The sequence below is a fragment of the Melopsittacus undulatus genome, chromosome 7, assembly GCF_012275295.1.
Source record: "Melopsittacus undulatus isolate bMelUnd1 chromosome 7, bMelUnd1.mat.Z, whole genome shotgun sequence".
NCBI lineage: Eukaryota > Metazoa > Chordata > Aves > Psittaciformes > Psittaculidae > Melopsittacus > Melopsittacus undulatus.
In genome coordinates this window covers 59,280,835-59,293,893 of record NC_047533.1, presented here as the reverse complement: position 1 = coordinate 59,293,893, position 13,059 = coordinate 59,280,835, and the positions used below count along the sequence as shown (strand labels likewise).

General features: G+C 39.2%; 1 protein-coding gene across 3 annotated transcripts in view; it reads right to left on the bottom strand.

The window, feature by feature from the left end:
• Window positions 1–13,059, bottom strand: part of ARHGAP24 (Rho GTPase activating protein 24) — a 210,359-nt gene that overhangs the window by 175,901 nt on the left and 21,399 nt on the right. The window lies entirely within an intron of this gene.

The following is a 13,059-nucleotide window of genomic DNA, read 5'->3' as shown; positions in this document are numbered from 1 at the left end:
CCAAATGAGGGAGGTGATCCTGCCCCCTTTACTCTGCTCTTGTGGGACCCCAACCTGCAGGACTGCATCCAGCTCTGGGGCACCCAACACAAAAGAGACGTGGAGCTTTCGGAGCCAAGTCCACAGGAGGCCATAAAGTTGATCAGAGGCTGAAGCACCTCTCCTGTGAGGAGAGCACTTCTCCTGTGAAGACAGGCTGGGAGAGTCAGACTTATTCAGCCTGCAAAAGAGAAGGCTCCAGGGAGACCTTCAAGCAGCTTTCCAGTACCTGAAGGGGCCAACAAGAAATCTGGAGAGGGACTTTTTACAAAGGCATGTAGGGACAGGACAAGTGGGAATGGATTTAAGCTGACAAAAGGGAGGCTTACATTAGATATAAGGAAGAAATTCTTTACTGTGAGAGTGACGAAACACTGGCATAGGTTGCCCAGAGAAGCTGTGGCTGCCCCGTCCCTGGCAGTGTTCAAGGCCAGGCTGGACAGGGCTTTGAGCAACCTGGTCTAGTGGAAGCTGTCCCTGCCCATGGCAGGGGGATTAGAACTAAATTATCTTTAAGGTCCCTTCCAAACCATTCTATGATTATAATATTCTGAGTATCTGCCAAATACATATACAGACTCATACACACATACAAAATTAACAAAAATCTGTGACACAATGGTTCTGTATAAAATTAGATTACTTCAGTACTGCACCACTTACATGAAGAGATATAAGTCACTTTCCAAGGGATGTCTAATTCTGAGTTCCTTTCTATTTATTTCCCATGAGCTATATAGACTATAAATGCCTAAGTTTAAGGTTATTAGCGTCTTTTTAGCATGGCGTGATGCCTCTGACTATGGGAATTGTTAAAGAGCCAAGGCCACGTAGTGAGCGATCACGATACCCTGAGCCTTGTTACTGTAAGGTAAGAAGATTTTTGGCAGGCATAAGCAAGGTCAATTGTCTTGTTAGGCCTCTGTAATTTTCCACTGAAACCGTGCAAAGAATAATCTCTGTCAAGGTTGTAGTTTCCCACTGTATTTTTAGAGTAAGGTATTTAATCGCAATTATAACAAGTTATAAACATTAGCTTTGTAAACGGTAGTAACCTCTAGACTAACCAATTAGAGCTCAGTATCCAAGGCTGTTACATAAGAAACCTAAGGGTGTAAGGGTATAAAAGGAGCACTGTATTTGAATAAACTTTGGCAATCGCTTGATCACATTGATCGTCTCCATGTTGTCCGTGACTCCTGTGACAACATCTGACCAGCGAGTTTCCTTTAGATTCTTCTTGGTGTAGCCTGGCTAGGTAAGAAATTCATAAAATCATTTAGTATGTTAAATTATTGTCTGCATTTATCTTACTTTAAGTATGTTCCAAGACACCTGAATCTTTGCTACAAGAGGCATGTGTTTGCAAGAAACTGTTGCAGGAAGCAAAAGAGTGGCCTATTTGTCACCATCAGGGTGTTTCAAATAAGTTGCTATTCATCCTTTGTGTCAACAGGATATTGCACATGGAAGGAAAAAACATCAAAGATGTAAAAAAATACTTTAAAAAGAGTGGACTTTCTGCTAGTGCTTAGCAACCATTTTTACAAGATGCACACTGCAAGGTACATCTCAAGTTCTGCTCTGCAAAAACAGATCTTAAAGCATTCCTGTCTTGCTCTTTTTCAAAAGCTGTGGCAGTGCACTTGCCAGTAGCTTTCCTTCACAGGCCTTTAGAAGAGACATTATACTTCTATACAGAAGGTTTTCCAAGACATCTGAGAAACCTTTTGTATTACTGGCAGTAACACTCCTAATCACAGATACAGCTGGCTCTTCTGCATTCTCATTTTGGTCCTATGAGGGATAGCTTGAAGTATTTTGTTTGAAAGAATTTCACTTCCAAAGCCTAAATAATTACCACTTAAGCAATAAAAAACTGAGAGAGGTATTATCAGCAGTCAGACTGTAGAAGACCTGATCCACTGCCCAGTGAAGCTAAGGGAAAAACTGCCATTACTTTTCAATGCACTTTGGGATCAGATGCAAAACCAAGACCCAATAATTTTGCCAGAAAACTGAGGTCTTGATCAATTATAACTCTTCAGTACATGATTTGCATTTCAACGCCAAAACCATCCTACAGATAATCCTACAATAGCCAAACTTTTACAAGCCTACTGTTTGCTTACAGGAATTCAAGCACAGCCATAAATAGCCTAAATTAAATGGGACCAAAGAATTTCTAAAGAGCATAAGAAGGTATTCAAGTTCTTGTGAATTAAAATGGGAATTAGTTAACAAATTACATCAGGCACCTTTGAAAACATCAACTTTAATGCACGTGCATTCATCTTCTGTTGTTGTGACTGTGCACAGTTTAAAACCTATAGATGAGGTCTGGACACTTCCCCACATCATAATCACACAGCACCAGCTGCAATAGTCACAGTGTGAATCTGCCCATTGTCTAGGATAACCAATAGGCATCAGACTTACCTTTTAGGAATCCTTTAACAGACTAGTCTCCCCAAAAACTTCTGCCCTATTATGTTTAGGACAGCACTCTACCCAAGCTGGCAGACAGGAAGCTGAAGTGTGCCAGATGCTTTGCAGTTGCTCTTGAAACAGCAATGATCAATAGTAGTGCCTCCATATTTAGTGTGGCTTTGGTACAAAATGCTGGCAGACAGGGGGACAATAGAGTCAGAACCTTTTCCCTCCACTTTGACCCTTCTGTATTTAACACTGAATGGAGCTCAAAGTTAGTTCTAAACACATTTCTCTACTCCTTTTCATACATAATCATATTGGCTGCTTTGGTAGAAACACAGCTGGGTAACTATTTCAAAGTTTCCCCTGGATCTGTCAGCAGTAACATATAGACAAACCCTTTCTTGTCCTACTACTGTTGATGGCAGCAGAAAGCATAATGAATTTGCACAGCTAAGAGCATTTTCCGCATTACAGACTGTCTTCTGACAACCAGAAATGACACTTTGTTTTCTTCATCACTTCCTAATCCCACTGCCTTTTCTGAGTCAAGACAGATTCCCACTGTAGAAGACTCATGTAACTGACAGACACTTACACACAATGTGCCTGGCTGTCTTTCCTCAAGTGCAGATATACCAAGTCTGATTTAGCAGTGATTATGAAATGTCACACCACAAAAAACGTTTTGAAGCCTTAAGGAGCAACTGACAAGGTTAACACTATCTGTTACACTTTTGCATGTTACTTATTATGCAGGTATGTCCTCAGCTTTTTTCTCACATGGTAGCACACAGTTGCAAGACAACTACCAAAGTGACTGGAAAAGTGAAAGTGTGATAGATTGGAACAGTCCCTCATCTTCCAGGTTTCTGCCCTGGCTTCCACTTCAGGTGTCTTAATCTGTAAAACTGGCAATGCTAGAGACAAACTGCATACAGCAGAAAATCAGCTGTAGCTATCTGAAGAAGTATACAAAACTACAGATAAGACAGAAAAGAGCCTCTGGTAGCTGAAGGGTCAAGTGATGAAAGATGGACAAAGAAATGCAGAGTGGTTGGCAAGTCTCGCAAGCTGAAATACTGAGCAGCGAAAAGGTCAGGGAGCATGTCAAAAGCAGCATCTGGAACAGCAAAAAGATACTCCAACTCCCACATGTCCCTCACAACCAATGGGTTATACTGTATCTGAATACCTAAACACCAAAAACCCTCAACCCTGTTTAAAGCTTCATACTTTACATGGAGAAAGTGATCGTAAGGACAGCTTAACAGTAACTTATTTCCCATATGTGAGTGGGTAAATACTTCAGTACTTACTGGGTTCACTTACAAAAGACTTGATTACGAGTTATGTCCAAGCATGATCTCAGCAGATAATCTCTCAAAGCATAAAAATAATCTCTGGCACTGTGCTTTGTTTTCAAAGACTGATGGCAAAAGGCATTGGGAGTATGGATGTCAGCAGCTCTCTCAGTGAATCACAGAGAATGCAACGAGGCTGCATGCTCTATGCAATACAACAGGATCTTCCATGCTGTGCTCACTGCATTCACTGCAGTTCAGGCCTTCCACATTCCTTGTAAAATTGACCAACAGAATTAAGATGTTACAAGTTATTCCCTAAGCATGCTGGTAGGCAGGCAAAATATATTCCAGTTTGCTGACAGCAGCAAAAGTCTCCTCCCAAACCTGCTGCAATTATTAATCAAAGGAACATACAGCTTCTGCAAAAAGTGTTTGTGGTTTCTGGAGAGTGGGAGGAAGGAAGAGGAATATTTGCTGCCTGGCCTGCACTTCAAATTCATCTTTCTCAGAGCAAACACAGTCCCCGCAAAGCCCCCACTCTGGCAACAAGAGGTTAGCACAGCAAATACTGGCTAATGACATCTCCCCTGATCCACAGATGTTTAGAGCATACGGAACCTTATTTCTGGGTGCCTTCATAGAAACCTCAGTGGAAACAAAGGAAGATTCATCCCACCCCATAATTACCTTTGAAGTCTAAGCCTTAGTTCACGTTTGATGAACAGAAGTCTGTGGACTTATTTTCGACATATTTACTATTAACATTTCATGAAAATTACTTCCTTCTGCTTTGTGAAGAACAATGTAATGTGTTTCCTTTTCAGTTCAAAGAAGTTCAAGTAACAGCAGCAACATTTGGTATCTGGTTGAGAGATCCTCTGAAGCAGACATGTGACACTTGGAAATGTGTTCTCCTGAAGGACCATGGCATCACTGAAATGTGCACTTGGGAGCATCCTGCCCCAGTGTCTCAGACGAACTGACAGAATTACAGGAACTGCATGCTCTGAAGTTCAGAATTACCATGTTCATTTCTCACCCACTCCACAGGCTCATAGACAGTGCAGTACCGAGGGCCAACCATCATAGTGTGTGTGTCCATGTTACACATGTATTGTATGCATCCAAAAAGAGTATATGGATAGCAAATGGCTAGGTACACACTGTACACAGGTAGTGAGCACCCACTCAGCTTCAGAGAGCGTCTTGGCACCTTCGCAAACTAAATAAACACAGGCACGTCAGAACCAAAAGCTCAAACTTGGCATACTCAATGGGGTATCCACTTCCATTCCCATTAAACTCACCACCAGAGCCAAGACAGGTGTTCCTCTTTGCATGCCAAACCCAGCAGGACCCAAATTTGAAACAGACCTACTTTTAAACTGAAATCAGTATAGTTTTAATGCTGTTCAGACATGTTTTATAGTAATGGTAATTGCCTTTGTTACTTAAAAACATTAACCATGCTGACATAAATTTCTATGTTATACTACTGAAGACAATATAGTCAACCATTTCTAAAAGCAGATATATGTCTTTACATGGAAAAAGACAGCTCAAAATAAGCACCATTACTTTGTCATTGACACTTCCTTCTTTTGCCCAGGAAAAGCATTCCTTTGTGCTTATGGAATTAATATTTTACTTTTTTAAAGCCAAATTAGCATCAGGAAAACAGTGTCCACAATCCTTCCTATATATTTTAGAAAGCAGCAATGAGTATGTTATGCCATCTAAACTGTTTTAGTAAATGAAAAGTTATACTATATTACACTAATAAAATCACTGTGGCACTAGACTTTCCAGTAAAGCTCTAAGTGAATTCTGCCCCCAAATTCCTAAGCTAGGACCAAGACACTGCCCCTTGACTGTAAAAGTAATTCATATGGAGGAATGGTATAATACATGTGGTCCTTATCCTTTAAAAGGCCAACCTGAGCATGGATGCCAACACCTACTTTTCCAGCTTGTACTGGAAGAACTATTAAAGACAAAGATGCATCTCTACTATATTGCACCCACAGTCTTCACTTTATTACTATATCCCACAGTTAAAAGGTAACAGCATTCTGTGTTCACTCATGTCTTTCTGTTCAATACATAAAATGCACATGAAATCTGACAACATAGAATATAACTGTATGCTACCACAGTGAGTAGACTTCGTCCTCACATTTGTCTTCTATGTGAACTGAATGAAAAGCAGAATTCAAAATCAAGAGCACGTTAGCAAGTCATCTTCAGCAACCTGGAAGCTAGCTAAAACCACATAAAAATCTTTTTCTGGCATTGTTCTCCCCCACCCAAAAGTGAAGACCAAGTTAAGTTGTTCACTTAATAAATGATTCAGGACCAGAAGGCATGGACATGTTACTTACCTACACAAAACTTAAGATTTCTTGGCTTGTTTACTTAGAAAAAAGCACCAGCTAGTATAAAAGCAATATGAGGCACTCCCCAGGCTTTAAGTAGGCCACAGAGACACAGATGCATTAACTAGTTCTAACACTTCAAAACAACAGCCACAAAAACAGAAAAGAAACAACCCAAAGATGGCAGGTCCTGACTCTGCAGCCACTTTGAAACTGTGCTAACCATGTTCATGTTTACATAGTTCAGTTTATTCAGCATCTACTTTAAGAGAGGCAAAGTATCCTGAGAATAAAAATGCCTCCTGCTATGAATGACAGTGCTCATCAACAGCATAAAATAATGTTAAGAACAAACCAGCAAGTTCTACCTTCTCGTTAGCTCCCTTTACAGTAAAGAAAGTCTGTTTCTTATCTAAGTCACTATCTGCAGAGCAGCATATCAGCATGCCCAAGGGAAAGGAAGTTATCACCTACATTCAGAGGGCCTTCCTATTTCACATTACTGTATTCAAAGCAACAGAGAAGCCTTGGAGCCCTCCCCGCAAAAATAGTCCATCTCTATACAGACATCACTGAGCTTCACTGTTGCATTCTTGATTTTTCTTTCTCTCCCCATTTATCCTGACAAACGGCTGTAGTTTCACAAGCCTGCAACTACTACCTTGGACAAGTACTCCTTGAAAAATAAATCCCATGAACAGCTTTCTCTAATTCATGTGTGAAAGGGGAAAGAACCCTCATTGTTTGGGCTTCTCTTTTTAGAAACCCAAATGTGTGGAACTTACTTCAGTGTTACCCATGTTACCACTAATTTTAACTAAGCTCAGCCCTCACAGCATAAACTTGCAAGTACACACGGCTCTAGATCTGGGTCATATGTAGTGCTACCAGAAAGATATAGTGCTATATTAAACAAAGGATGTTTCTTCTGCACCAATAGTGCCCTCCTTTTCATCACACTTACACTTACAACACTTGGTGCTTAACTCTGAAAAAATGTCAGCACTAGCTTTGAAAATAATGCCAGCTTATCTCCGTGATACACATTTGCATTTTGTGATGATATAAGCTACTCATCACACTTCAGCTTTTCTTCTTCCCATCTCAAAAAGTTTACTGACTGTAACAAATCAACAGGGAAATGAACATGTAAGGATAACTCTTGAACAATACCAGTTTCTTAGGGAGTTGCCAATAGCCACAAACCATGCTAACACATCAAGGTGCTTGGAGACTCAGATAATATTGCACTCTTAATTTCCTGACAATGTCTGGAAGTTACCTATTAGTTTGCTCAGTTAGCTAACACTGTTTCGTCCCAACCCTACCCTCTGCCTCCCTCCAAACTACATCCACAATTATGACTGAATAAAACTTATTCCCATTTGCAACACATCATCAGAAGCAATAAATCACAGGACAGAAAAAGTAATCATGTTCAGGTGGCTATAAACATGCAAGTTAACAACAATCACCAATGTGCCAAGCAAGCGTAGTTTGAGGACTAGGACCACAGGCTGATCTACTCTTTTTGCTGTGCTCATGCAATGCTATCATGTCTCTAGCAATGCTGTTGGCCGAGGTCCTTGATTCTGTGGGCGCATGGAGTTAGCTTGTTCCTGACCAGCAGAAATGCACGTTCTTGGTCTCAACGCAGACTGCTCTTCCTTTTGCACTTCAAAAGGAAAAGCAGCTTCATGCAATGTAACAGTCATCCCTCTCTCAGTACCTCTCCTTTTGACTCTTTAAGCTTCAACCCTTTGCTGACACCAGTCTTTTAAAAATCATCCTTATGAGATGAAAAACCACAACTGCTCTGTGATACATACTATCAGCCAACCAGTGTTAACTAGTAAACAACACAGAACAACCGAGTAAAGAAGGAAATACAACAGAAGGGCCTTCCTACATGTAGGATATCAGAATGAACAGGGTCTTCCCAGCATAATAGATTCACCATATAAAGCTGGGAGGGACATACTTCCTATGCAATGCCTGTAACAATAAACATCAAGGAAGCTTGATCCCCAATCAAATGGTATGAACAAGGATTTTTACCTTAAAAGCTCAAAAAACTGGAACTGCACTGATCTAATTCATACTCCAATCTAGAACTCGAATAAACAAAAGGGAGAACAGAAATACAGTGCAGTGTAGCCCCTTGCACTTCCATATCAAGTATATCTTCTAGAGACTATTGCACTCATGAAGAGAGATGTCAAGATTCCCAAGTTCCATTTTACAAGAATTCCTACCCATATTATTAATCTCTTATTATTAGTTGAACTGTTGATTTCCTTTCTTGTACAACTTGTACGTGGTAGTTACCAAATACAGTTTCAAGCTTTGTTCAAGGTCCAGTTCATCTTCATGTTCCTGCAGTTTTGCTTTTCTAGAAGTTTCAGGAACCTTAAGTAATGCATATGTAAGTCTTATCTTCCCCTTCTTTCTGGTGGCTACAGGCTAAGGAAAACAGGACAAAAAATCGAATTCCTTTCATAGAATAACAATTTTTCCCTCTGTCTTTGTCACATTTAATAGTAATTTCAAAAGTATTTACTTTTAGAATGAAGGACACCTTTTTTTCCTCACTTATAACCTTTAGGTTATCTATAACCTGTGCCAACACCGCCACGCATTTCAAAAGCGACAGGTTTTTCAGTGCAGGAAAACAACTGAAGTTTAAATCAGTGCCTCATAAATTCAAGCAGCTTCTTACTTGCCTAAGCACAGAGTGTTCAAAGATTTCTTTTTGCAGAATAAGGTGCATTCTGGAAAGTATAAATTACGTAAGATGACTGCTAATAGCACCAGAGTTTATTCCATAATTAAGCCAGTGCAGATGAGCTTGGGAAAAGTTGTAACTGTGACTTTTACTATAGTAAAACTATCAGTTATGTATGATTTTTAATCAAGAATTACAAACCCCTAAAACAAACACTACAAAAAAGACACTAGAAGGCAATTAATCTGTTCTTCTAGTAACTTTACACTTGACTTCTCTTTGCACCTACAACCCTAACTACAATTGTATGGTTTTTATCTACTCTTGATAAGATAATAACTTGAATGTTAACCCTGTTCTAAGTTGGAAGGTAAAATTTCTAGGTATCAACCCCATAGGAAGTCATTTTTGCTCAAAATTGTCTGTTTTACATCAGTTTGATTCATCACCTAAATTTAGGTTTAACTAGACCAGATGCAGACAGAGTGAGATTTTTCAACTAATCTTCTAATATATATGATGGTTCCAAGACCATTTCAACATTTACAAATGGAAAAACATAATTAATCTTTTAAAAAAAATATAAACCAGGCTAGCCAGTGTAAATAACGGATGACATTGCAGCAACAACTGGGTTTTCTAGAAAACTCAGAGAACTTTGTAGTCTGCAGGACAGATGCTCTGATTATTGTCTTGTGACTCAAGTTCTTTCTTTACAGGAGATCTGGTAAAGCTTTTCTAATTTTTCACTTTTTCTTTTTTTGTTTGCTTTCTATTATCCTTAATGCCTTTGTCCTTCAGAAGACAGAAGACTGCTAGTGCCATTTCAGAATAGTTAAACAGCAAGACTCAAACAATTCCGTGACTTTGTATTTTCTAACAAAACAGTCAAATGTCCTGGAAGAACTAAAAAATAGCTTTCTACATCAAATTTTCAGAATTAACAGAAAGAAGAAGAATCGAGCACAGCTAATAGCTGTCAAACCTGCGGGTTTTGTGGAAGGCATTCAGCTTCCCCGACAATAAGCTGGTAAAGGAATCAGGAATCTGGATGAAACACATGCAAAACACACCAATGCTTAGAAGCACCAATGCACATTGCCTCTTGAGATAACAAATCTGCCATGTGCTTCAGTGAAATAAAAACTGTTCATTTGGTTGCTATTTGTGACTAGGCGTTGTAACAGAGTGGTATCATCTACTTACCTTCTGTATCAAGACCAGCTGAAGAGTCTAAGCGCAAGATATTAAGATATCAAAGATCACCAAGTGTACTTTGTTAGCATATGCAAGAAACCTACAGGACTAGCTGTCTCATTAAGGACTTTAGATCATCACACAAACACATGCAACAAGAGCTGAGCAGCAGCAGGGCTTCTCTACCCTACAGCAAGAGTTAGTGTCAAACCACAGCCAACCTAATTACTTCAGCACTGGTTCATTGCAGCCCTTTAAGCTCAGGCCACACCAAAGAGATATGGACCCTAACCTATAAATAGATAAAAGCAGCTAGAACTTGGAAATCATCTCCGCTTTACACAAATACAGGAACAACTCCAATTTGATGCTTTCGCTTATGAAGTACTTGCAGTTACAGTTCAACAAGAACAAAATTATGTTTCCGGCATTCCAGCTTTCTGCTAAATTAGATGCAGATGATGAAGGGTTTTTTCCAAACATATGGTAGACAATGCAGCTGAAATCTCAGCTAGGCCTTGAAAGATCCTATACATAAAGCATTAAGCTTTCTACAACACATAGGGAATCAAGGGAGGGAGTAACTACTATGATTTAACTTCATAGTGTGATTTAGGATGATATTACAAGACAGAAATGTTAAAAGAAAGTAATAAAAGCTTTTCATGTACCCTCAAATAAAGTCAGATGTTCACGTCTCATGTATCTGGACAACCTCTGCTTTCAATGGAAGCCTGATCTCCACTTCAAAGGGAGGAAATTAGACAAAAGGAAAAAGAATATACACCTCTCAGTACCATCAGCCCCAGGAAACCCAAGACCAAAGGACTAAATCCATCACTTTCCCAACACCCCCAAGACAGACCAAAGCCTACAAGATATTTAACTGAGAGAGAAATTGAAAGCACAAGCTTTTCCAGTCCTCAGTCTCAGCCACCAGTTTATAAACCTTGCTCATTTTATTGTTTGAACAGTCACCACATAGAAAGAACATTTCTATATGTTCATTAGTAATATAATTCTGGTTATGGCTGCAAAAAGAAGCCATGCCATCCACCATGTGTAGGTGGCTTTGTTCTTTTAATTGGTGTTGAAGGCAGCAAACACAAGTTTAACAGAATATATGTTTACCTTCTTCAGTGTTTAGTTTGTCCTCAAATATTAACACTGAATACAAAACATTGAAAGCACACAGATAAAACCCAGATTCCTGGCTTTTTTCCTCCATTCTGAAAATACTTCTAACACTTTAAAAGTTATTTAATGGTGAATGAATTCTTCCAATGCTCCATTCTTTGGTATGTAGTTTGATAAGAGTTTGGTTTGATCTGCAAGCTCTGCAATAAGTAGTTTTGCCCCTTGGGAGCAGTTTGTATATTTTTCGTGTGATACCTTTCTCTAGTACTTGCTGTTGATTATTCAGAAAACTGACTGCCTGTGCTAGAAGTTGATGCTTTAGTCCTCACACGGAAAGCATCTGAAACATCTCCAAGGGAGCAGCTATTTCTGGCTTAAATGCTACAAAAATTTTGTGAATGGCTTGCAAGTTCAAACATTACCACTGCATTTCCAAGCATACACACACTCTGTTCAAGCAGTGTCAAATGTTTCTTATCAGACATACATATACTTCACTGAGACTATTCACATGAGTAAAAGACATAGCTAGTATTACTGATCTAGCTATACAGGTACCCTGTTCACATTGATACAGATTCTGTATAGCTACTGAAGAGTTAATATCATTGAAAACTCATCTGTGCATTGTCAACTTTTCTACCTTTTCATGCAACTCCTATTACAAAAGATACAAATAAATTCAGCTGGAACCCACACCAAAACTCACTATTTCCAACATATTTTCTTTTCTTTTGTAAGATCTTGCAGGGAATACAGGGAATGCAGGTTCTTCAACTGTCTTCACAAGAACATGGTCTGAAATAAGTTTGCTACAAAAAAGGCAAGTACAACCAGTACTGTCTGGCTTCAGAACAACAAAACTAAAAATCTGTTTGCATTTTACATCTATCTGTTCCACTCGTACATCATCTATAGTATTGGACACAATCAAAGCACTGTCTTATCAATAGTGTATCTATTTTAATTGTCAGTATTTACTGCTCCAAATGACAACACACCCAGCTGCTGCAACGTAAGCTCACACATGCTCAAGCTTGTGCATGTACCAGCAAAAATACAAACTGAGATGATGGCTAGCCTGCAAGGTACTTATGAGGAGTTAAATTCAAGTTAAGCTCAGGTAGTCTCTAGCCTTTTGGGGAGGCAAGAGAAAGTTGCTCTGTTTTTACGAAACAGTTTCCATTAAGCAGCAAAAGGTGTACTGCAAGTGAAATTTTCACTTATGGTCCAATAGTTACTGTTTTACATCTCTGTTTCTGGGATGCTGTTTTTAAACAGATACATGAACTTTGTAACATCCCTTTAAAACAGATGCAAACTACAAGTTACAAGTGCATGAAAAAGCAGTGCTCAGCGATACCTACTTTGCAACGGATGCAATAAAAAAGAAAAAATAAGACCTGATCAGGGATGATGGTAGTATCAGAAACTGTACTTTAAAATCGCATGTCTATCAATTAACATATTCAGGTTGGGCAGATTAGGATGCATTCAGCCAATAAGTCTGTTCATTAATTGGTCCAGCACAATTGTGTTGTTAATGCAGGAAATACAGCTCAGTCTACCTATAACTTGTTTCATTTAGGTAAATTGATTTTCATAAGGAACTGGTATGAATCTAAACAAGGTCATCTTATTTTCTCACATTTGCCCCTCTACAGAATTTGTGGTTCAGATAATAAGTTATAAACGGGTATTTGTAGCTAAGCTAGCTCACAACCATGCCAGCTGCTTTACTGGTTGGCAAGATAGACAAATACTGGAGTCCATTCCTGGCAAAATTTTAAAGAGAAACAAGTTCTTGAGACACCTCACCTCTTTGATCTTGAAATCCCTCCCTCCT